This window comes from Argiope bruennichi, chromosome X2 (genome assembly GCF_947563725.1).
Source record: "Argiope bruennichi chromosome X2, qqArgBrue1.1, whole genome shotgun sequence".
Lineage (NCBI taxonomy): Eukaryota > Metazoa > Arthropoda > Arachnida > Araneae > Araneidae > Argiope > Argiope bruennichi.
In genome coordinates this window covers 111,763,963-111,790,797 of record NC_079163.1, presented here as the reverse complement: position 1 = coordinate 111,790,797, position 26,835 = coordinate 111,763,963, and the positions used below count along the sequence as shown (strand labels likewise).

The 26,835-nt window shown below is 28.2% G+C and overlaps 1 non-coding gene across 1 annotated transcript; it reads right to left on the bottom strand.

Annotated features, from left to right (window-relative positions):
- Positions 1-15,328: 15,328 nt before the first annotated feature.
- On the bottom strand, positions 15,329-15,401 carry Trnat-ugu (transfer RNA threonine (anticodon UGU)). The gene has a single exon. It is a non-coding gene; the product is annotated as a tRNA-Thr (tRNA).
- Between the last annotated feature and the right edge of the window lie 11,434 nt (positions 15,402-26,835).

The following is a 26,835-nucleotide window of genomic DNA, read 5'->3' as shown; positions in this document are numbered from 1 at the left end:
AACAGCAAAAAAATCTATTTTCTCATTCCCACCTCGATTAATTTCTAGCTTATTGCTTGCCACCGCTCCAAATTAATTACAAATGTCTCAATGATGCATTTCCATGTTTGAATCTTATTGCTCAAGGTTCAAAACTTCAATAATATGGAACTATTTTACCGATTTCAAGGTCAACTGTTAAAAATTTTCAATAAAATATTTACTGTGAAGAATGTTCTTATTTTTATTATACCAGTAAAAATACCGACTAATCATACATACAGGAATTTTAGACAGAGAGAAAAAGATTCAACAGTGTCGAAAACTACGGTAAAATGAATCCTGCTTGTAACGGCTTTCTGACACCATTTTGAACTTCCTGCTACGATAGAATCCAAACTAGGAACAATTATTGTTAACTAATATTGTAAATGAAAAAAAAAAAAATCTTTAACTTTTTTAATATTTTGAGATTATATGGCGTAATATTTATGAAATTATTTTAATCGTCTTTTAATGTCGAAGTATACAAAGAGAATAATCTTAGAGTTCTAGAAGCGCGACCATCGAAAAATTCCTCAATAGTCTCATGAATCTCCACGTTTCAAACCTCCCTGCATCCGAAACGAACATTTTTTGGAATTAATTTGTTTTGTCTACGTGCACGATAGCTGAAAAATGTTTTGAGCTTGAATGATGAAATTTGGTATGTGATCCATTTATCAACATTCCACATTTCTGTCAAATTTTATATGAAGCTTATCAAACGAAAGTTTGTCTGTTCATCCGTCTATGTCTATGTAAACAATAACTCAACTAGCGGAAGTGGTCTTGCTGAAATTTTCTCACATGCTCTCTAATATATGTACTTGTGTATTGTTAATTGCATATCATTACCATACTATAATTACTTAACCTATTGGCGTGCCTATAGTAAACAGCCTGAGCTTGAGCAGCCTATCTTTGATTATTTGGGGCATTAATCGCTGGGACGCTGTTAAGAAGACCGAATGTATATTTTGGACTCCTTTTTCAGATCAATTAAAACCAAAATTTGACACAGAACTACAACTACTGTTTCAAAATCATATACGAAAATTGCATATATTTTAGTCATCGCGTTTTTTAATATCCCGATGACTAAAATAAATGGAACATGGTTGTGAAAGTACAGATCGACAGACAGTCAATCCCTATCGGATTTGGTTCTAAATTTGGAACGGATCTACACTTCAGATGTTAAATCTGTGTACCAAATTTTATTCATCCAACTTTATTTTACAGCTATCGTATTGACTTATATTAGTATATCCGGAGAGATAGACTTCCTCTGAATGGATTTCTTTCAAAATTTGACAAATATCTACACAATTGCAGTAGAGACCATATACAATATTTCATCCGTATAGCTCAAAGCGTTTGGAGTTATGTTCATAGAGAGATAGGTAGACAGACAGACATTCCAAAAATTAGGTCTAAAACATGGAAATTCGTCAAAATCTCGAGTTCGAATTTTTCGGCGATTACAATACTTTCTCTTCATATACTTCGTATGCGAGAAAGTGAAAACACTGATTGTTGAATAATAAAATTAAGTGTAGGAATATATTATTAGAATTAAAGATATGCTTCATATTTCGGATCCAGTCTGTTAAAGAGTTGATAACCTGCCACTCTGTGTATTTATAAGTATGTGAAAGCGATACTTCAAAAATACCAAGACTTAGATAAATGAAAATCGGTATTTGGTCTTATTACCAAACGTTATAGATATATAATAAATTCCGGGCCTATTCGATGAAAAGGAAAATACGGAAAATTCATACTCATTTTTTTGGTCGTATTATAAAACAGAAAATGAGACATATTGTGCTTATAATCGAGAAAGTCGAAGGAAGAATAATCAATCCTGTTGACTTATATTTCTCTAATTATTATAGCTATATACTTCCCATTGCAAAAAGATCATCGAGGAAAATAAAAACTACCCATGGTTATATCAATATTTTTGTAGGCTTCTTTGGATCTCGGTCGATTAATCAAATCTTGTTCGAAAATTCATATTCATTCTTGGCCATAGAATTGCTTCGGGAGTACAAAACGGTCAATTCTATTCTATAGAAATATTCTCCGTTTCTCTGATAAAGCGAGATATTTATGTTGAGAAATTGAAGAATGAATACAAATTGATAAACAGGAAAAAATAAATATTGTTTGATTATATCAATTATATCAATATTTTTGTAGGCTTCTTTGGATCTCGGTCGATTAATCAAATCTTGTTCGAAAATTCATATTCATTCTTGGCCATAGAATTGCTACGGGAGTACAAAACGGTCAATTCTATTCTATAGAAATATTCTCCGTTTCTCTGATAAAGCGAGATATTTATGTTGAGAAATTGAAGAATGAATAAAAATTGATAAACAGGAAAAAATAAATATTGTTTGAACAACCTTCCAATCTTTGCCGATTTTTTAAAAATTTTAACTTATTAGCATGAAGAAGGTATTAGTATATCCATAAGAATGTGCAATGAATGAATGCGTATTTTTGTTTCATTTCTTTTTAATTATATGTATACAAATGAAATATGAAAAAAATTACGTGACTAAACCAAATCATTAAATAAAGCTTTAATTTCTCAGCTCTGAGTTCAACAAAGCAATATCAGTCATGTTACAGCATAGGAGGCATTTTTATATTTTATTCGGATGTATGCTTGTGCGAATATATTTAATTAATTATATGGAAGATATTAGTAATATAATTTGAGTTTTCCGTAGACAAGGGTAATTATATAAGTTATATCATAAATTTCAACATTTAAATCCTATTTACTCAATTTTAATATACGAGACAAGAAAAAAGTTTCATATATATATTTTTTAATCATGAAAATTAAGTTATTTCTATTGAAAAAAGTATACATGGAGTTCATATAAAAGACTGCCGAATTCAAAATTTATTTTAAGTTCAGTTAAACTAATCCATTAAAGCCATAATTTTAATTCATCTATAGATAAAGTCAAGTATTTTATCTTATAACTGATAAATTATCGATAAAAAATACTTAAATTAATAGCATTTCAGGTTTCTGTACAGTATTTTCATCCTGTTTCTCTGATAATTAATACATGTGTCAATTTTGAGATTTGGTGATTATTATGTTTTTGTTTTTTCATTCAACTTAAAAGTAAGAGATAAAATAGATAATAGATAATCGATAAAAGAATCTTTATTCAAATAGTCACCAAAATGTTATGAATGGGTGTACTTTCATATCATTTCTTTTTTAACGTCAAATTATCAATGGGTAACAATTGTCAACGTCAAACAATGTAACGTGCAATTCGTATATTCTTAAAAATATTCGAAAAGCAATTAAATGCTTTATTTCTATGATAAACCAATTGACTCTTTTTTGATAAAGGGAAACAATTCATATTTCATTAACCTTTCACCGATATTAACTTCCGAAATTCTATACTTTATACTGTTGCTTCAACGGGAAAAAAGAAAACGTGAGAAACAATGAAAGGAATTCCCATTTTGCACATTTCTAATGTATTAGCATGAAACGACTGCAAGATAAAATACAAATAAATAACAAATGCAGGTACTTAATTACTAAGTTAAAACTTTAATTCCATGCTCATATATTTCATTCTAAATAATTATCACTAAAATTTGAAATGCGATGTTACAGCTGACAAATAATTAATTTGTATTTATATTTTAATAATACTCATATTAAAATTATGAGATACGCAACATCCAAGTGATGCATTAATCATGAAACGGGTTTCATATGGGATAGTTTAGTTTCAATACCATATTTTTATCCAATCAATGGATCTCGCTTTTTAATTGCTGTTTATTGCACGGTGATAATGTAAAAAAATTATTTGTAAACGCCTGACGGTCTAAAACTCATTTACTGAATTTGAATATTGAAAACTTTCAAATTAAAATAAGAATTTCAATTAATAGATCATGCCAACTGATAGCATTATTTTCTTTATCACACATATTATTTAAGCATTATTGGTTTGAAGCTAACTGAAAGGCTTCCTACTTCTATTTCTGTCGAACGATACATTTTTTTTATTGGTGTATGGAAAAGAGAACATCAATAAAATATCGGCTGGCTCTCGGCAACTGCTATTAAGGGATCTTGACATCCCTCAAGAGAAAGGGAGCCCTGTGGAACATTGTTTTCTGCGATTTTAACTCTTAAAAAATAAAAGTTGAACTACTATATTAATTGTTAATTTCAAATTAAATTTCAATAAAATTAATTAATTTTTTTAAGTATATATAAATATATATGGATGGATTTAAGAATCCATGAAAGGTACTGTAGAAAAACTATTTTTCATATTTTTAACTTTAAAAAAAACTATTTAATCCATTAAAATTATTTCCATTTGATTGTTTTAATCGTTAAATTTCATTATATGGATAAAATTGGGCAATTAATCATGGTCAACCTTAGTGACTTTTTCTTACAAAACAGGGCAATAACATCTTCAACATTGACTTTTCTCTCTTTAATGTTAGCAATGACTAGTTAAATGAACTTTGTCTATCCCATTCAACTGCAAAAAGCCTTGAGGCACTTTAAATTAGAGAAATTCCTTTTTTTCTGTGCTTGTCATCACATGAATTGTCCCAAATATTTGAAAAATATCTAGCACAATCGGAAGGGAAGCTCAGTCACACTCTTTAAAAGTTTCCGATGTTTCTTCTAATTTTCTAGCTACCCATTTCCATTTTGTTCGCCATATTTTAAATTATGATTTTAATTGGGTCTACGAAAAAGGCATATTAATTTCGCCGTGGATTGACTTCTTCAATGGCATAAAACCTTCCAGAGCTAAAATCCCATTAAGCGATCAACTACAAGCATGAAGATCATTCTTTTGAAATATTCTTTAGCATTTCTTGCAGGAACATTTTCTTTAGTTGTTTGCTTACCACCACCTACTCTAGGAATCTTGATTTCATTGTTAACAACGTCTCATACTTTACAGAATCTTTGAAAATATAACCCAATCATAAGATTGCCTTTCTTTTTGTATTGTTTTAAAACTTCTGTCACTGTCTTCTCAATACTGAAGTGAGGTTTGCTTAGGAATCTGCATATTTCATTAAATTTTATTGTTGATGAAAGGCAATACGTTGACACTTCTAGGGCAATGATCAAATTTCCTCCTCTCTTAGTAGAGTTGTAAATGCATGGCTTTGTTCGATGCTTCCAGAGATTATTTATTTGTTGATAATTATTTCATCCAGGTCATGACAGGGATGAATAACTCTTTAAACGCAAGAAGAATGTTGTACCTTTCCATCCATGTTGTTGGGAACATTATTTTCAATTTAATTTTTTCCTTTTTTTTGTGTTGTACGACCTGAAAATAATTTTTTGTAAGTCATTTCACCCGAGCTGACAAAAGAAAAGAAAAGAAAGAAAAAAGAAAAACATACACAGTGAAGGCAATTCCCATACCTCTGTGAATTGCCTGTTTTTAATAATAGGTAATTCACATGTTTTTGAGAGAATTAGGGAGAAGCTGACACAATCAATATATATAGCCAAAAGTTGTTGAATCATTAGTCTGCACACTCTTAATTTTTCCAGCCACGATTGATCCAACTATAATGTGAATAATTGCCTCAGCAATGGTCGTTATAATGTTATTGCTGGACGCTATACGTATATCGGAAAGATCACGCACAGTGAGCCCCCTTCCTTCCCTTGTAATGACTCTTTCAATTATTGCTAGCCATCCAGCTGGAAAGACAACGGTAAAGAAAAAAAAGTACGTCAACTTGACTGATTGAGGAGGAGTCACTCCTACCTTCCATCCTTGCAAATGCTCAGTGTATCTGATTTGTTATTGTATTACAATTATCTTTTTGGAAATTTTAAAAAGAAAAAGTTTTTTTTTTTTTTTTTAATTCAATGGTAGCATTCTTGATAATCTATGATATAAGACTCGAAGGAAGGGTTTTAAGCTCCGAAAGCTCCATCCTCTCCGGATTGTGATTGTCATTCATCGACACCATTAACTGTCAGTTTTCCAGTGAATTGCCCCTTGCACACTCACCGATTTTGGTCGGCTGTCTGCCTTGTGATTACTTCCATTTCTTTTCATAAAAGCTACAATATTTCATAAGATATTTTTTAAAATGTACTAAAAGGTATCTTTTAATAATAATATAACAATAATAATAAGTTTAATGATAATTTTTTAGGGGTGTCTTAACCGTTTCAACTGAACTTTCAAAATTCTTTATTGATATTATTAGTTTAATTACGAGGAGGTTACTTATAGATGAAAAACAATTTTTAACTGATAGTTAACACTTATTATTTTCAATGCAGTCTGAGCTTTTTACAAATACCTAAAAATTTTCGACCTATAAAATTAGTACACAATGCATCGGAAGGGTTTTTTATATATATATATATAATCGCATTCTAAGTAAAACAAAAATTTAACTACATTTTTTTTACTTGAAGGATTATTTAGTTCTTTTAGATGTATCAATATTATTTAGTTTTATTCTACTGTTTCCAGAATCCATAGGCTAGCGTTTTTCGACATCTGTACTTCGCTAATGCAAGTAAGATGCTTGTATCAGATGTGGAAAGTAACATTCTAAATTCGCAGAATATCATTTTAAAAGTTCATACATTTATTTTACATATCTTTAATTTCCGTTAGTGTTGCACTTTTTAAAGCTATTATTCATCACACATTTTGCTGCTTCTGATAGAAACAGAGATTTGAAAACAGGTATAATTGCAGGAATAATTATTATGCATATAATTATGAGAATAATAATTCCATAGGATGTCTTTAAAGAGTAATTTTTCAGTTTAAAAGTTGGAACTTTTTTGATTAAGCACAACAAAATGAATTCCATTAAATCGGCATATATCAACCAAATATATTAAATGGAGAAATAAAATAAATAAAAAAAAAACAGTTACAAATTGTAATAATACATCAACATGTAATTTATCAACACCAACATAATTATACTTAAGAGTTTAATAATAGATGTATACTTAATTTTTGCATCGCTCTTAGAAGTTTAAAATTATCTTCAAAAGAATAAAAGAACAGCGCTTTGATGAGCTGAAACAGAATTATTTGACAAATCACGATTGTTCATATAATTGAGGTAAAATGAAAAATGACCGCAGATATTTTACAAAAAAGGCATTTATATTATCTTGTTTTCTTTGTAAGTATCAAATCTTTAAAACAATAATAATAATAACTTAAAAATGAATTTCATTCCAAATTTTGCATAACATTTTTGTATAAAATATTTTTGCTTATCAGGAGAAACTTTTACAAAATTTTATTTTCCATGTGGTGTATTCACTTCGACATTCAAGTAAATTGAAATGTATTATTTTAAAATTTTATTTCGCTTCTACCCTTAATTTAAATATGAAATTTAAAAAAAAGTGTAATTTTATACTCATAAAAATAGTGATAAGCTAAAATAATATTAAAAATATCGTGCAGCAATAATATTATTTGAAATTCTTCATTTTGAAATTTTCTGAGAAAAATAGTCGCTGCCATTGGTGATTTTGAAGTTTGTTCCTATTTTAATATAGACGGCCTATTATGAAATTTTTATTTCAAAAATCTTTAAGAGTCCTTTGATTCCTTTCGAATAATACCTTTTTTTATGATTGTAGGGTGACCGAGGCCAGGAAAAAGCTGTGTGGCACCTTTTTTTTTTTTTTTTTTTCCCCGCGGTTGTATATTTTTCTGTTTATTGTTTTCCTGTATTTGTTTTCTTTCTTTTAGTCTAATTTTTTTTCTTTTTATACCCTCATCAAAGTGTAGAAGCTTCCAATTACATGATACAAATGTGACCGTATCTGCTCTTTTAGATGACAAATGTTTCTTATTATCATTGTGGATGAAGTTAAAAGTGTTTTAGTTGCAGAAAATATAACATGTATGTCTAAAATGCACAAAACCACTTCATCTATAACAGCAGTGCCACTCTAATCCTCCTATCATAATAATCGACTTGTATTCTTAAATTCTTTCTACAGTATTTTCCTTTCTTTTCTTCCCATTCTTTTCTTTTTAAGAGCAAGAACTGTCTTAGTTGAATACCGACAGACTTTATTGTTACCCAACTTCATAAACTTGATCAAGTTAAACCATCAAGTAAATCAGAGGATTTTGATTCGCTTCCTTGTGTCATTGGGTTTAAAATGTAAAATCTCTTGCTGCTAGATGAATTGGACCAATGCCAAATTCGCCTCCCCCCCTTCTCTTAAACTCATCGTGAATTAGCTTTCTTTCTTCTTTCAGCTTTTTATAAAAGTCTTTAGGAGTTTTCCTAACGAGATATTTTCTAGATTGTTCAGTTATTTAAAGATGAATTTCAATATCATTCCACTCGAAGCAAATGATAAGCTTCATAATTTGTTCCAAAATGTCCATCATTTTTTTAACGTAACATAAATGGTGTTAAAAATTATTATTCCATTGCACGTGCAATTGCTTCAAACCAGAAAAGGTAAATTATCCTGAGACCATAATTTAGAATATTTTAAACTTAGAATAATCTTTGATTTTATATTTAGAATATTTTATTTTGAATATTGGCCGTACCTTTTTTTAGGAAAAAAATAAAACGGTCAAAATTTTAATTTAAATATATTATTAACTATGTACAAGCATAATATATATTCTTAATTTGTTTTACGTTTCTACTTGAGATAACAGTTGATAATTTTTCGGAAATACTTAGCAATTTGCATAATAAGCAGTTTTTAGGTATTAATGGGTCTCAGGCACGCACCAAGTTATTTAAAAGAGGAAAACTGAAAACATTTTAGCCGGACCTGCAAGATAACTTTTAATTATACAGCTTTGGGTCTTACAAAATTTAAACCAGGTCTTAATGATTGATATTATTTTGCCCGAATTGTATTAATTTTGTTATTATTCAATAACTGTAAATGAATCAGTTTTTTTTATTTGATTGTTTTTGAATTTTTATTAATTATAACTATAAAACTGATGATTTTGTAGAAGCTTTCAACGTAATTTAGATATTGATTGAAAGCAAATTAGTACTTTCAAGCTTAATTAATATTCATTAAAATTATAAAAAGAGAAGGAAGAAATCTATCGCATTTGATTTAAATTTAAATGTAAATATTCACAATCATGTTGGGCATCAGCCATTTCAAAAATGTAATAATCACCATATCATTTATTTTAGCTACTGATATAATGTTCTCTGCGACGACGAAATGAAGTAGTCTTTATCTCACACGTTTAACCACTTTAACAGTTAACGTAAATTTCTTTATAGTGTGTCACTTAGTAGATATGAGGCACATGTTGGAAGGCGGTTGTAGTGTTAAAGAATTTTGAAGTTAAGTGAAAAAAACTAAATGCAATTGATATCCATTTAAACTTAAGTTTAAAATGCTTTTTGTATATTTCGTCATTCTGCTAAATAATTGAAACAAGATACAAAACTTAAATTTGCATTAAACTGAAAATTACACCTCAGTTTATCAGAATTTTTTTTCTACAGTATCCTACAGAAAAAAATTTTTTTTTTTTTATGCGGAAATTATAAAATCATTCTCTTAATTCACTAAATGGTTAATTTTTGCATTTGGACTCTGAAGCATATTAGCTAGTGTAGGATCGGTTTGTAGACATAAGTGTTGGATATTTCTTTGTTTCATACCTTTCAGCAGGGTCATATATATCTTCGACTATCTTGGTAATAAGATGACAAAAAAGACGGATTTTTTTTAAAAAAATAATTATAACGCTTTCTCTGAAACATAAAATAGAAAATATCTGGCAAAACTTACCTCTCTTGGTTTCATCTTACTACTTTAGAGTTAGTTGTTTAACTTTTAGAATAAAAAATTCATCGCTTAAGATGTTGACTGACCTTCGAATGACCTGTTAGTGATCGCACATATGGAGGAAATGCGTCTGGAACTGCCAGTAACTTGAGCATAGGGTTTGCTATTTTCCCCATTTCCCGAAGGCAACCCTATAGACCTTAGGTAATCTGTCACAGACAATTCACAGAAGAAAACCTTACACTTTTTTTTTGTCTTGTTTATTTCCAGCCTAACCGATTCAAAATGTTCGCGACTCCAAGACAAGATAAAGTTTGTTTTAGATTTGTAAAATATTTTTGAATATATATATTTTTTTTTATTGCGCATATTGACAGATTTTACATCATTTCCAATTAAGTACTGACTCTGATTTTTTTTAATAAATGAAAAAGCTTACACGAAAAACTTCTGAAAATCTAAAAATCAATAATTATATTTTCAGTATCTTCTAACTCAGCAAAACGTCTGTCATTAAATCAATTGTCAATTTTCAAAACCGAACATCATTAACAAAACCGAAGTACAAAGCTAATTTTGAGCGATAAAATGTTGAGTCATAAAACAGTGGTTGGTTGATATGCATTTTTATTTCGGAATTAGAAGTTACTGGAAGTCTTTTGGAAAAGTAGATTTGCTTGATTAAGCAATTAAAGTGAGTATAGACATCACACACATGATAGGAAGTTCAAACTTTGAACCGAAATTCGGAGAATGAACTCACTAATTTCTCTTTCGAGATTGGAAAGATACAACGCTATTATTTTTGCTTTCTTTTTTCGCTTTCTTCCCCAACGAATTCCGACTTCCTCTGCCTTCGGATTTGTTTCTTTTTCTTTTTTTCTTCTTTTCATTCGTCGTTAAAACCCGTACCGCCAGAATAATCATGTTCCAGATAAAAAATGGTTAGTTTATTTTCTGTTTCAAGTGTAAGGAGTTTCTTTGAATGCTATTTTGAGTCCATACGCATCGAAAAGAATGTTTCCTGCTGTATTCGAGATCTTTAGAAACAATTATTTTTTATTTACTGCGGCCTAAGCTATAATATTATGTTCAATATTTCTCTGATTTCTTAACTCGTTGCCACTTTTTAGAAAGCCAAAATATTAAAAACTATGCATCATTTGCGATTTTTTATTATCAGTAGCATTCAGTGATTATGATCACAGAATAAAGTAACAATTACATATATCTACTAATAATAAAGCTGAATGTGTGTGTATCTGTTGGGATCTTTTAAAAGAATGTGCTTTACTGGACAGTTTTTATCCCTTCACTCAGAGTGTATGAAAGTACAGATTTAAGCCTTTTTACCTTCTGTTGCATTAATTAAATAGAAAAAGTGGAATGGGATCAGGAAATAAGAGAACTTTTAGAAATAAGAGAAGTTTTAGAATGAAGTTAATATGAGCTAAATTAAGATAAAACTTTGGAAATTAATTAAAATTGAAATTAGATTTTAAAATATCATTGCATATATATATATATATATAAAGCAGGGAAGGAGAAATCGTGGAAGCATATTTGAATGTTACATAGTTTCAGAAAAGAATTTGTCGGCTCTGCGTTTTGATTCTGTGGGAAAATAATAACCCGCGCACCTTAGAAATTACAGTGGAATCGGAGTTCGAGCAATTAGGAAATTTAGAGAGTAGAATAATTAGAAATTTTTATATATAATTATATAAACTTTATTAAAATGCGCTTTTATTAGTGCACTAAAAATCAGAATATATATATATATATTTCGGAAATCTGCAGATTAATAGAAAAAACATGACAGTGCGAAGTACTGATGGAAATATTCTAAGTAAATTAGAATTGTTATATTCATACAATATTTGAATTTTTTTTATGAATGGTTAGATAATTTTTTCTTCTGATTTTCCCTGTGACTTACTTTCCTTATCATATTGTTTTAAGTTAATGAATGAAGAGGGGTAATACAGCTGACAAAAAACATATATACCATATTAATTGATTCTGTCTAAAAATTACCTTCAACCTCAATAATCTCAATCAGTCTATAAAACTCTAAATCACAGTAAAGAAAGAAAGAAAGAAAGAAAGAAAAAAAAAAAAAAAGCTTTTTTTTTTTAATGCGTTTTTACATTATTATGATTAAGGTAGACATAATTTAAAAATGTGCTTTTCACATTAAAAGTGATCTAACAAAAGGAGATTCATCAAAGTCTCTGGAGGTCGAATTTTTATGGAAATATAACATATTAATTACCCTTAAAAATAGGTGTATACATATAACTAACAGAAAAGATATATTTATATTCAATTATTTAAAATTACAGAATTCTTTGGAAGAGGGAAATATACAACTTTTAATAAGAATCATCGATTGAATAGAAATGTTGGCCCTAAACACTGAAAGGTTAAGAAATGTTGTATTGAAAGCTACCAATTTTAGAAGATTCTTTAAATTTGGATGCTACTTCTTTTTTCACTCATGCAGTAAATGGCTACAAAATTCGCTACATAGGTATGTATAATTCATATAATTCTCATTTGTTTACTATGTTTGCAGTGTTTTCAACTTTCCAGGTGGTATGAAAGCGATTAAATTGGACAGACTAAACCCGGTAGAACAGCAGGTGTTATATTTGTGTTCTGAAAAGTCGAATCGTCTGCCTAAAAGACAAAAAAAAAAAAAAAAAAAAGTAAGCAATTGAAAATTACGCTGTCACGAGTTCGACTTTTATCAACAAAAGTCGGTTGCACCTGTTTTAAACGAAATTGTTCCGTCATGAATCTGAAGTAAAGCACAAATTGGAAAGTAGATGCCGTTGACGTCCGTTTTGACCGGAAAATTGGACTGGATTCTTCTCTTGTTTAATGTAAGATCGATTACTTTAAAACTGTTTTTACACAGTCTTCCGTTGTTGCTTGTCTCGACTACCTTTCAGATCGCACGGAAGGTGAATAAAGCCATAAATAATTTTTATGTATTCTCAAGAAAGCTTCCGTTTTATGACTAGAAAGTTTGTAAAGGATTAGATGTTGAAATCATTTACATTCATTTTTAAAATGGGGATTTACCAAGTTGAGATCATTTTTTTAGGTCGATTTGAGTGTCCAAATATTTTTACCTGAACCTGCGCAGATAAAATATTCTTTTCGTTATTGCCTGAAATCGAAACCAAAAAATAAAAATATATATATATGCCATCCTCCGCCTCATCATCTAATTATGAACCTAAACTGGAAACCAAATTCATTAATTATTTGTGAAAATGATTTGGATGCATTGTTCCGAATGTGTTTTTAATTTTCCGTTAATTTTTTTTGGTTTCACTAAACGATTATTATAATGTAAATAATCATTGGCTTAGCATAAATATCACAAGTTATTTTTAACTCTCCTGTTACTTAGAACTTCTAAATCTTTTGAAAATTCACTGGCATTGTATATCGAATGCTGATTAATCAGGGGGGTATGTTTGAGCTCATAAAATTTTATTTTAAAAATTTCGTTATACCTTAATTTTATTGGACTTTTACAGCTTCCAGCAAGTGAGCTGAAGAATTTTGAAGAGGTGTTGGTGTTGGGGGGGGGGACTGATTTTCGTCTCTGAGGGAAACACATTTCAAAATAATTATTAAATTCATCTCAATATAGTCCTCCAAAAACATCAAAATGGCACGTTAATCTACTTAATTAAGCTAAACCAGATTTTATATTCGCCTGTCAAAAAGATTTTGTTAAGCTCAGTTATATTTTGATGCAAAAATTAATATTTAAAAAGCAATTTATTATAAGCTTAATTATTAATTTACAAATAAATGAAGATGAAATTCCTTAATCATTTCATTAAATATTAATTAATCTTAATTCTTAAATAAATGAAAAACATTAATCTTGTCTGTGAATTTTGGGTACATTTCAGTATTTTTGAGAACAGAAAATAGTAAATCTTTTAAAAAAATTATTTAAATAATTTAATTAATTTTTTTATTTAAGCTATTGAATAATTGATCATTTTTCAATTTTTTTAAAGGTTTGCTTAAGTAAAAATTTATTAATGTTCGCAAAATATGTTTAAAGAATTGTCTCTACTTTCAGAAATTAAATGCTTTATTAGATAATGAGATTTGATTTTGAAAAATTGAAATTAATGTTTCAGGAATAGAAAAAAAAATATTCACTAAACTGAATTTGTTATTAAATGCAGGTAAAAAGTATCTCGAAGATTTAAATTGCTGACAAAAAAAATCAATGTTTTTCAAAAAGTTCTTGTCATATCATTTTATTTTTAAGAAGTTTAGATCTAGCTACAAAAAGATTTTATTTTTAAGAAAATTATTTTAACTTTTTTATGTTATTCAAAATAATTGTAATTTTTTTCATGTTATCCAAAATAAATGAAAAAATATATGTGCCCTAAACAACCTAACAATAATGTATAAGATAAAAGCAGGTATGCAACAACCTAATAATAATATATAAGATAAAAACACACTTCAAGGAACAATAAATAATGTGATTACTGAAACATTGAATCTAGAATGAATTAATAATGCTTCTGTTTCTTAACCTATACATAGAAATAAGTATTTTAAATAAGAATAAGTAATTAATAATATTTTAGAAGCACTACTTTCTCTCATTACACAGAAGAAATATGGATTATTTTGAATGCGGTAATTTTTTTTTTTTTTTTTGGATACAACTTGTGGTTATTTTTAAAAAAATAAGAAATTTCAAGGGTAGTTTTAATATAATAACATAGATCAAGGACTTCCAAACGATGACTCACGGCAAAATCTTGAATACATATGTAAACTGTTTGCCAAAAATGTGATGTAGGAGTAAAACTATATTTAAACATAAATATTTTTATTCCGAAAAATTTCCTTTTCTTCTCCATAAAATCACTTTCGGATAGATAGTACTTTGTTTATTTTTGAAAAAAAATTCAATACGCCGGGAATGAAGTGTGCCACTACAGATTTAATTTCTAAAAAGTGCTTTGTAATGTTTAAAAATTTGGAGCCCGTTATTGTAGATAAAGATCAATATATCCAATTTTCGTAAGTTTTCCGAACCCTATAAGGAAGTATTACTTATTTAGATAATTGTGTATGACCGAAAGTTTTTTTTTTTCTTTCACATGGCGGAACTTTCATGTGTAATCATTTAAAATAACTAGATATATAATTTCAAAAGTAATAGATATCGTGAAATAATTCGACTAGTTTTTCTTTGAATCCTATATTGCCCTTCACTCTTCAAAAAGCTATTTATAAATTCAAAGAAAGAATACGAGGTAAAATAGAATTAGAAGGGAGAGGGGAAGGAATGGCCCGTGTCGTGAATGGATGATGATTGCCCTAGCGGAGGCATTTGGGGCATGGTGAGAGCAGGAAATAAAAATTTAAAAAAAAAGTAGAAAGGAAAAGAAACTCCCCAACAGCCACCAGTGAGGATTGAACTCACGACCCCTGGTTTACAAGACCAGTGCTCTAACCACTGAGCTATGATGGCTCGCGTCACGAGGCTGTTCCTACGCACATACGCGGAGATAACAGTTCTTATTCTTTCTACTACTTATTGATGAGAATCATAGCCAAACTATAAGCGTTAACATGTAACAGTAATGAGCTCTTACTCTTCACCATCTGCGAGTACGCAATGCAAAATTGGACTGAGCGCCGTTCTTTTGATGTATTTTACATGATGATAAATTGAATATATTCAGTCATACGTCTTTTATTAACTAATCGTCTCATAGGTTATATTTCTTTCTTTTAGTTATAACAAATTGAAAGTCAACGATCTGAATTTGAAATTCACTTATCTTACGGTATTAAATATGGAGGTATACTTAAATTGGTATTACCTAGTACAAAACGCAAATTGTCGCCCCTTTCTAATTTTTCCACAATGAATATAGCACTTTTTATAAATGAATTTTCACTTCGAAATTACAGAATATTCTTAAATAAAATAGAAATATGAAATAAAGAAAATTAGTTTGTATTAAAGAGCAAAATTTCAAAATTTATTTGGACACAGGAGGAATTTAAAAATTAAAAATTGTAAAGGAGGAAAATACACAAAATAAACTTAATAAAAAATAATACAATTAAAAATCTAAAAATAAATTTAAAAATAAAAAAATTCTTTAAAAACCATTTTTCAAATTTTCAAATTTTGCTTTAGTTAAAATAAAAAGTATGAAATATATTCTTGATTCAACTCTCTATTCAAATGCGAATTTGAGTTGTATTTCGCAAAAATAACATATTTCAAAGTGGGCCATATGTAGTTTTATGACGAAATGGGCTTAACTGTCTTAAACGTTTAGTTTTAAAATTTCTATTACACGGCTGAATTAAATTAGCTTTAAAAAAAACTTTCATTCAAAAGTGTTTAAGTTACGAGTGAACTGCAAGTGCTGAAACTCAATTTTTTTTCTCAATTTTTTTCTTTAAATATTATATATAATAAAATATAATATAATTTAATTTATTTTTTATATTATTTTATTTATTATTTATATTTTAAAAAATTTTATATATTTCTTTAAATATTATATATATAAATAATAAAATGAATTATCATGTGTATTAATACATTTTTACCTCAGAATATTGAAAGTCAAACGCAATAAATTTAATTTGTCCAATTATTTTAGAGTCGAAACAAATTTTAAAATAATAAATTTTGAAAGTGAATTTCAATTTTGAATATTGAATTCACGTTCTCTGAATTTCACATCTCTTTTTGATAATCAAAAGGGGGGGGGGGTTACCAAATCGCTGTTAAACAACCCGTTTGATGGTTCTGAGCTGTTAAATATTAACGAAATGTGATTCCTCAGAAAGGCTTTACAGTTCTTTTAAGGGAGTCAATAATAAAGAACACATATATGAATATTATATTAATTAGAAAATTAATATGACAACATTTTCGTACGGAAGCCTAATATTTTCGTGTTTAATTATTGTGAAGAGTATCAGTAGACAGCTATCAGATACAGTTCTAAAAATCTTAGACATAAAATCAATTCTTCTTGTGCTTGGCTTAAAGGAAATTCATTATCTGAATACGAAAATCTTCAACGGAAGTGCTCATTATCCAATTCACAGTTTGAACTATACGTTACCGGTCATCCATTGTAAGCTGAAAAAATTTCTTCTGTACTGAATGTATGTAATATGATCATTTCTTTTGTTCCTTTAAGATTACACAAGAAGTTTAGTGAGATCACTGTTATAATAAATTTTTATTAAATATATACGTGAATTTGATGTAGGTGTTTGAAGAGAGGGGCACCTCATAATGGTAAATCATTAAGAGGTTTGTCCTTAACAGTATTCATGTAGCTTCCAAATGGATTAATAAATTAGTAAAATAGTAAAAAGTACATGCATAATACTTTTTTTTGCCTTTAAAAAAATACTAACTTAGAAAAATTATGCAAATTATTTAACAATTTGCAATGTATCAATTAAAAATTTCCTAGTTATTTTGGTTAATTTCTTAAAGTTTATGATGCCATATTCTATAGAATAATTTAATTTTAGCAAAGCGTTTTTAATACTTTAAAACATTTTATCCGAAATGTTACATTATTTTAAATAGACAGACGTTTAGCGAAAATTTTTGTTTCATAATATTTTTATGTATGATATATTGCTTCTATTTTTTCTCATTCTTACAAAACTAGCAATATTCCTTTGTCGATTTATTTCCTTTTTTTAAAAAAAAACTTTGTTTGTGACATGCTTAAAAAGGTGAAAGTAACACCACTATCTGCTGTTTTCGCTTTCGATAAACGAATGGTTTTAATATCACTGATATTTCAATCAAAACACACGCAGGTGAAATCACAACATAAAAATGAAAGTATCCAAGGAACAATAATGTGTTACAAAAGAATTTTTCTATTTTTATTTTCACTAAAATGTATCATTCATATATTTTATCTTTGTGGGTGCCTTCTTAGTCTGAAAATACGCTTCTTTATGGGGAGGTTGATTTCAGCAAGAAGAAATGAAAAATGCCGATTTATATAGAACGCATTTTTTTAAAAAACACATAATTTTTTTTAACAGCATGAATGACATTATTTGAAGAAACGGAACAATCCACTGTGATTGATAAAATGCCGAAGAGATAATCAGGGTTGGAAAAGGCATTCATTTGTACCATTCAAACTGATGCTTCCCACTGTTTCCTTTAGAAATTCTTTTCTACGCAGAATAATCCGTATTAGAATTTTTTTTTTCTAACTTTATTTGTAACTAACCACTAACTTCATTGGAGATACTTTTAAAACTAAATAAATAAATGGGTGTCGCTATTGAAAATATTTTAGTTGTAATCGTAGTCGCCAAATTTAGCGCAGTGCATCAATCTGGTAAAATGGTATAAAATATTGACACATTTTTCTCTGAAAAGATTGAAAGTGTATATTGACCAATATTTATGTCTTTTACTTGCATTTATTTTGAATTTGAAAAACCTTCTCTAGAGTCCGTAAGTTAGTTACCACATTTTCCCCTGCTGTATTATCTCAGTACAGGTTCAAAAAAAAAAAAAAAAAAAAAAAAAAAACTTTCTTATCACAGTAAAGATCAGAAATTGATGATAATAATTCCCTTCCTAATCATTGATGTCCATCGCAATGTAAAAATGCTGTTGTTCTTTGTTAAATTAACTTTGTAAGTATTGTTGTCACATAGTTGAAGTCAAGATGAAGGTAGATACGAGGATAGCAGAAAATGTCTTTGATAGAATCGTTTTTACAAGGTTATTCAAAGTAATTATGATATTTTTTTTATCAAGTTTACCATTGTCGGAAATGTTGTTGTTAATACTTTTTATTTATTTTTTTATTGTAAGAAAAAAATTTTTAGTCAATCTCTTACATAAATAAAGCTTTCAGATTTTTTTTTCTTCTGTGTACAGGGATTCATTGCTCACCTCAAATTAATGCAAGTGTTTCACCCGTTTGCTATTTATATATTTTTTATTTCAGTAAGAAAATTTTCTTTTGTCCTTCTTAGTATTCATCATATACGGGGAGAATATAAATTAATTACAACGAATAACAAATAAAAAAGTCGATTTTAATATAGTTTCCGGCATATTTTAATGATTTGTATTTTAAACCAAGCTTTTTCTTTTTTCCTTTTGTTTTTCGATATTCTAAAAGTCTAACAGAAACATATACTCTCTAAGTTTTCGCAATTACAAAATTTTTATTTCAGCTTTCAGTTGAAGGTTGTGATACTAACTTTAAAACTCCTGAACTGATTGATATATCTTAGCAGAATGAGTAATGAAGTTCCATATTTAAACTCTTTATCCCACTTTGACAGTCTGTACCAGGTTTGTCCGTGCCCCACGGTCATAATATTAAATAATGTGTCTCAGAGGACCGCAGTGCTCAGGTCGCAGAATCAGAATTTCCGCTAGGGATTCCGAAACAACCCGAAAGATTCCGAACCCGCCATGTAGTGAGTGGGTCTGGCAGTGACCTTCGAATTACGAAAGGGCCAGCTTGCTGGGATAATGAGTCATCATGAACAGGAAGAACCTCAACATAAGCAGGATGATAGCTTTATGTCCGCGATTCTATCAAACTAAAAGAGCATTTTCCGTTTTTAAATTAATTTAATATATATTTTTAAAAAAATGGTCTTCTTATATTTAAACTCATAACTATTATTTTTTAATAAAAAGATATATTTAATGATTGTTGACACTAATAAAAATGTAAGTAAATAAATATATTTGTTGCTATTTTTTATCTTCTTTGCATTCAGAATATGCACACAATAAAGCGATTAAATGCTTTTTAAAAACTTTTAGTAGTACTTAGCAGCAAATAACTTTAATACATTGTCTGTCAAGAATAACATTATAACATTTTTTGATCAATTAAATTCTTTTGAAATCATTATAAAAATGAATTAAGAGAAAGCTCTGTAAGAAATGAGGATGATAAAAGTCATCATTTAAAGAAAAATAAAGCAAAAAAAAAAAAGAATCTATAAATTTAAGTATAATTTACAGTGACTAGATATTGCTATGAAAAAAAAAAAAATCTTTGAAATAAAATACAAGCAATAATTTGTATTATTCTGATTCAACCCTAAAATAATTATTATCTTGTCACAATTTTATAAATATTTAACTCGTAAAAATTTAAAAGAAAATACTTATTTATATCTTTAAATATAAAAAAAGCATCTTTTATTTCTATAAAATAAAGCGTTTCACAAAATCAATATTAACCAAACTATTTTCCTAATTAATCGGATTGTTTATTTCAATTCATAAATGTTATTACAAAATATCTTTGAAAACTGATCTGATGAAAATAAAACTTCTGTAAAACACCTGTCAAAATTTAAATAAAATACAACACTATTATATTATTTCTAATTTTACAAGAAGTTTGATTTTAGTTCTTTTTTTTTAAAAAAAATTATACTATCTCTTATGTAATATGTAATACTTTCAATGACTTTCCTAATACTAGTGTGAGACGCATTAAAATTAATGATATAAAGGCATTTAATTATTTCAATTTCTTTCGAATTTCCTCTATGAATATTCGAAAATAGTATTTTAAATTCTGCTACGTATTTTGAAAATTTCATAGATTTTTAATCAAGTCAAGAATAATCATTATCGTAAAGAAATTTTTTAAATTCTTAAGTAAATACCGTAACTAATCAGATTTGCGAAGGTCACGAGATCATTAACTGAGAAGGTCATTAAATCTATAGTGCGTTGAATGACCACCTGCTGGTAAAATGTTATAACAGAGATGGCAATTTAGGTGTTCGTTCTAATCTTCTAACCACCTTTCAAAATTATGAGGTATGTTTTAAAACAGCCATCGTGCTGCTTCGAAAAAACGGAATGTTGTTTCACCCAAGCTAAACCTGGCTTGTTCCTCTTTGTATTTATAACTAAATAATCCCTTCTGAAAAAAATTAAAAGCAGGATAAATTAAAGTTCACTAAAATTTGAAGTTTCAAAAATTTTCTTTCTCAATTTCTACTATATGTAAAATGTGTTAAATCTATTTACACAGATGATAGTAACTTTCTCAGTGTTGTAATTCTTTGTATTTTATATCATTTTGTGTAAATCCTGTTATCTTTTGTATCAAAAGTGATTAGGTGTTGTAAATGTACTACGAAAGTTTTCCTGTAACCACGTTTCCCATATGGTTAGCTTTCTGTATAGAGAGAAAACAGAAGACAATAAAATTTATTTGGTGATCCGTTCATTATCATGCTGGGTGATAGACTGCTAATGACTTTCATAAGTGTAGCAATTGTTAAAGCTGCTTTCCTTGAAGAACTGATAAAGATTATCATCTGGGAGGGTATAAAGGTTGTCCACAAGCAAGGATTTGTAAAGAAAGACAAAGAGGAGCTTTTATTACTCTAGCGGAGATGTTTTCAATTGCGATTCTAGTTGAACGCTATTTAGGGAAGTTCGCTTGTCTTGATCTCAAAATGTATAGAATCCTTTAAAGAGAACTGCACATATTTTCTCTGTATATTTTGTTATTAAATGTGTATTCTAGATTCAAGGACTGACCATACTTGTGAAGTTAAAGCTTGCTTTCAGTTCGTTACAAGCTGAAAACTAATTTTTAATCGACTTTAGAGTATTTTACTTCTATAATTTAAATGATTTCTATAGACGATAGTATAATTCCAAGAATTTCTTTTATCATTTTGTTTACTTTACTTTTATCTTCGGCACAAAACAAATTTCATTGCTTTGGCATAAATAGGTTAAATACGGTTTATTAAGAAAATTTTTTAAAAAATGATCAAAAACTTGAAAATTTTTAAATTTCGTAATATAAAAAAATAATCTGATCGAATATTTTCTTAAATTAACTTCACATGTTCAAAATTTGTCCATAACTCATTAAAAAAATTATAAATAAAAGTCTTTGATTAGATAACTTCTATAATTTATTTAAACAGAAGCAGCTATATATTTGAATTCAAAATTTAATTTAAAAGGTGTAAAAATATGATACAAGCAATTAAATACATAGGATTTTTCTACCAAAAATTCAAATTTCTTTAAAAATCTTAATTAATTTTAAAAATCTTATTTAATTTAATTTCTTTAAATTATGAGTTTGAAATGTTACAATAATATCTGTGAAAAAATGAAAGTAGTCTTGGAATAACTCTTATCCAGAGGGGATAGTCTCTTTAACCCCCTCTGGAATTTCATGCATGCATACGAGTCTAAGAACACTAAAAGAGGAATTTTATTATCACGACATTCTCAAATAATTTCCTAATATTAGTGGATTAATTACCATATTTGTGCTGCTTTTTTATTAATATTCTGTGAATTAAAAATACTTCCGATATTAGGCAATGAACGCAAAGCTATTATTATTTTATAAATAAAATAATATTAATTATTTTAAAAATAAGATAATTCATTGTTCCAAATAATTTGAATTATGATATCCTTATGTTGAGAAAACTTTTGATTATTATTGCAATATTTTATTTCAAGCTGCCTGAAAGAAAAGTTTTCATAGATATGAGTTATATGCTCGAGAAAACAGGTTCTAAGTCTTCGGCATTCCGGCATTTCTCTACTCATCTTGCAGCAACTTTTTTTTTTTTTTTTTTTTTTGCGTTATTTTATGAGCTTGTACTTAATGGCGAGGGTTATCTCAGATACGATGTTAAATAGTGATTACAGTAATAATAATTAATTATTATTTTTCAAATTCATTTATTATTATTTTTTATTCCTCTGGTCGTTTGACGAAATTTATTGGTTCAATCGATTTTTTTAAATGCACGAATATTACTGCCGGTTTGTACATTCACATATTTCTCTAAGAAGTACACATGAAACAAGTAACTATAGCTTCTCTGGTCTTAACATTTCTAATAAATGCAGAAAGCAGATGGCGTCGAAAATGCGATTTTTATTCATTTGACATTCCATTTTAATGATTTGGAACATAAAATCAATAACATTTTAAGAGTAAAAAACACTATCTTTTTGAGCGTTATATCCTTTTTCAAATGATATAAAATTTTTGCAAATATGTTTTATTTTTTAGTACATTTTTAAATTTAAAAACATTCCAAATTTATTACTTAAAGCAGTTTTATACTAATGGTGCTTAGTCTGAGAACGGTTAAAAATTACTTTTTTTTAAACATAGGCACGGCATAATAATAAGTATTTACGTACTTAGCATATTACTTTAATACTGAATTTATGAAACAATCGTGTTTTATGAAGAAAAATCATGTTTGAAATTTAACTATTTTCTATCTAAACTGCTAATTTTCTTTTCATACATGATATTCTTGTGGATTATACTTTGTAATAGATTGAAAAGTAGCTGAAAGAAAAAAAAAAAGTGGGGGGAGGAGTGTTCTTACAAGAAAGTCTATAACTTTCATTAATTTTTTTCATTTCAAAGATAGACTTAAGAAATGTTTTGAACTTATATACAGGGTGTCTCAAAAACCTTGACCGGGGCTTTTATTCCTTAAATATTAATCACGGACATATACTGTAAATTACAAAGTTGCGTAAAAAAAGATGCAAAATGTTATGAAATGGATTAAAATTTTCAGGGGATTAAATTTAAAAAAATACAAAATTTAAATTACTGACCCCGTACAAAAAAATTCCCAAGAGTAAAATGTGCCCCATCCTCTAATAAGGTCATGTACAAAATTTCAGAATTTTATCATGAAAACTCTCAAAGATATGTTAATACAAAGTTGGTGAAGGGTCAATCACAAATTAAAATGCAAATGTTTACAGCTTCAGTGCAAATGACGCGACGCAGGAATGCCTCATAAGGAAATAAAATGTGCTTTATAATCATTAGACTGTAAATAATATACTGACAATTATCTAAATATAATATTAATTATTTACTGATTAATTTGACGAAATACTTAGCAGAAAGCAAATAAATAAATTAAAATTAAAATTAAATAAATACTGACAATTGTTGTAGCCTGAAATTATATATTCATTTTCAGATATTTAAAGCATCAAGTTGATAGAATCAATGAATAAAATAAAAATTGAAAGTATCAAGGAATCAATAGAAAAAAATACTGATAGAATCAATTAATGCAAAAAGCAAAATCGAGAAAATCAATTAAACCGTTTAACAGTTTTAGAAAGATGAAAAAGAAAGTAATGGTGGAAAGAAAGAATGAGAGAGAAAAATGAACTTTTGTTAATTTTTAAGCTGCTGAAATAAAATGCAAAAAAAATCTCATTTTGTGGATGATTCCGTATTCCACAAGCAGTCTGTTTGTGAACTATAGGATGTACATATTAATGGTTTTCGAGGTTTAAAGATAACATATATAAATCAATAACTAACTTAAATATATTATTTAAGGTGGACGAATTTGATTTTTCAATCATTTTTTTTTATTTATTTAACCGAAAAATAACATAAAAATTTAACCTAAACATTGAAGGAAACGCAGGACTGACCAAAGGGGTGCCTGTGCGAATAATGTGCACTGATTTAGTGTACGAAATCCAGATATAGTGCACAAAGCTCACAACATCTGACTGATTTTGCAAAAGGGAAATACTTTCTTTTTCCTTTTGTTTTAATATGTATATTCATTTAAGAATTATCACGTGATTTTTGCACATTTCACACCGGCCAATACAAATTAAGTTAACTATTTTGAGTCTCACTGCGCTAGTTGCTAGAAAACGCCGAAGCCATAATTTTAAATATAATTGACAATGGCATTATTTTGTTTAAGGAAAGATTCGTAGTTTATCACGAACATGAAAAGTCATGAAGGTATTTTTTAAAATTATAATTCACATAATATTCACAGACTGACTGAAGACAATCTTTTCAAGTATAACAAAGAGTTAAGTACAAATTTGCAAGATATTATCAATTGCATTGACTTATTTAATTAAATAAAATCTGTCATTGAATTTCTACAAAATTTCAGAAATATTACAATATTTATTTAAAAATAATCTAAATTTTGTTACTATTTTAAAAATTTTATTGGTCCTACTACTTATCATCATATCTGCAAAAGGATCTTTCTCACGACTGAATATAATAGAAAATTACTTGAGATCTCAAGTTAGCCAAGAACGATTTACCTTCTTAGACATTTTCATCTATTTGATCCAAATTCGACAAAGAAAAAAAACAACCCTAAATTTTGATGAAATTATCAATACAATTACCACAAAATACGCAAGAAAATGAAATAAAAATCACGTGTTGTTAACTTATTCTAGTAAGTGGCTGGATTGTACAGTGCAAGTTTATGAGGCAATTGTTTTTTATTTGATTTATTAATAATTTTTGTGAGATTTTAATGCTAACTTCATAAAAAGATTTTAATTATTTATCATTTTTATATGTTTCCAAGTCTTTTCTATACCAACTTATACATAATAAATAGCAAAATGTAATAAATTATTATTTGGTTGTACGAAATTCGTTTCAAGGCTCCTCAAGTTCATTTTGCACCCGGCCCCGCTTTTGTTCGGGCCGGCCCTGAGAAACGCTATAATCTTGCTGCATGATAATCCCCTCCAGATAAAGCTGTTCATCCAAAATAAATATTGTCAATAAATAAGAGGATTCAATCTGTTTGCTCAAACTGTTTTTATTTTCTAATTTTAGTCCACTCGGAGCCAATTTCATTTTTTGAACATTTCTTAGAGACGATGATAATTCAACTGATCAGATGCTCCGGATGTTTTCAATCCTGGATAGTTTATCCCTGATTGAAAGATGAATTAATCAGAATGATCCCGGCTGCTCTAGAATTTAAGCTCTAGATTTGTCTAGAGCTTAAATTAAATGTCCGAGATTCTACTTATATGAAAATAGCTACTATTATAAACTAGTATTACATTTCATTTTTTTAAAAAAAAACTAGTTTAAATAATTAAATTTAATAGTTTTACAATTTTTAATATACATATAAATTGACAAGACGTTGTGGATTACCTAGGGCAATGCGAGTGTTCCGACTCTTTTTCACTCCTCTGAAAAGAGTTACTGATTTAAATCAAATGCTTTGAATTATTCCGCATATTACTTATCCGCAGATATTTCATATTACAAAGGATGGACTAGATTTCTTCAATTTAATTGCTATTATCATTTGAAATTGCTGTCTTGCACATTTCTTTACAGTTTTACTTCGTGATATTTCTTAATGAATCATCAATAATATTTTTGAATTCTGTATTTACTATTGGTTTACATTGTTTTGTAATAAAAACTATCTTTTTATGAGACACTTTCATTTATATCTTGGGAAAAAATTATTTTACTCGATCACTGTGTGCGTCTGAGGGGAGGAAGGGAAACCAAGAATAAATTCTTATAACATTTGTAAAATTATAAGTAGAAAAAAAAAGAGCTAATAATATGAAAACTTATTAACATTTTACTTTTTAAATATATTAATTCTTTAAGAATCCAATTAAAAATGTTGGTAAGTTTACTAATTGCCATATCGCGTAAACAAAGTGAAAAGCTTAAAGCTCAAAAATAATGTGCCCGCACAGTACAGAAAAGAAAAAAGAAAAAATAATGTGGCTGCCTTTCGAAACTCTCCCGTGGGGGCAAAAAAGAGCAACTTGTTTGGTTGCATTGCAGCCTGAAGAGTATGCATTCGGTTCACAAGCAGCATGACCTTTGTTCGAAATGATGAAAAACAGAGAATACGTTTGTTGGAGAGGCATTTTTTTAAAATTTCAAGGTTTTCTGAAATCACAGACGGCCGGTACAAAAAAGACAATGAAGCTGTCACACAGAACTAGTGAGCTGAGGAATTCAACATTTCTCTCTCAGTTTTTGTTCGTTTGTGCATTAACACTGCTAAATTTTATGATTTCCGATCTCACAAGGGCACCT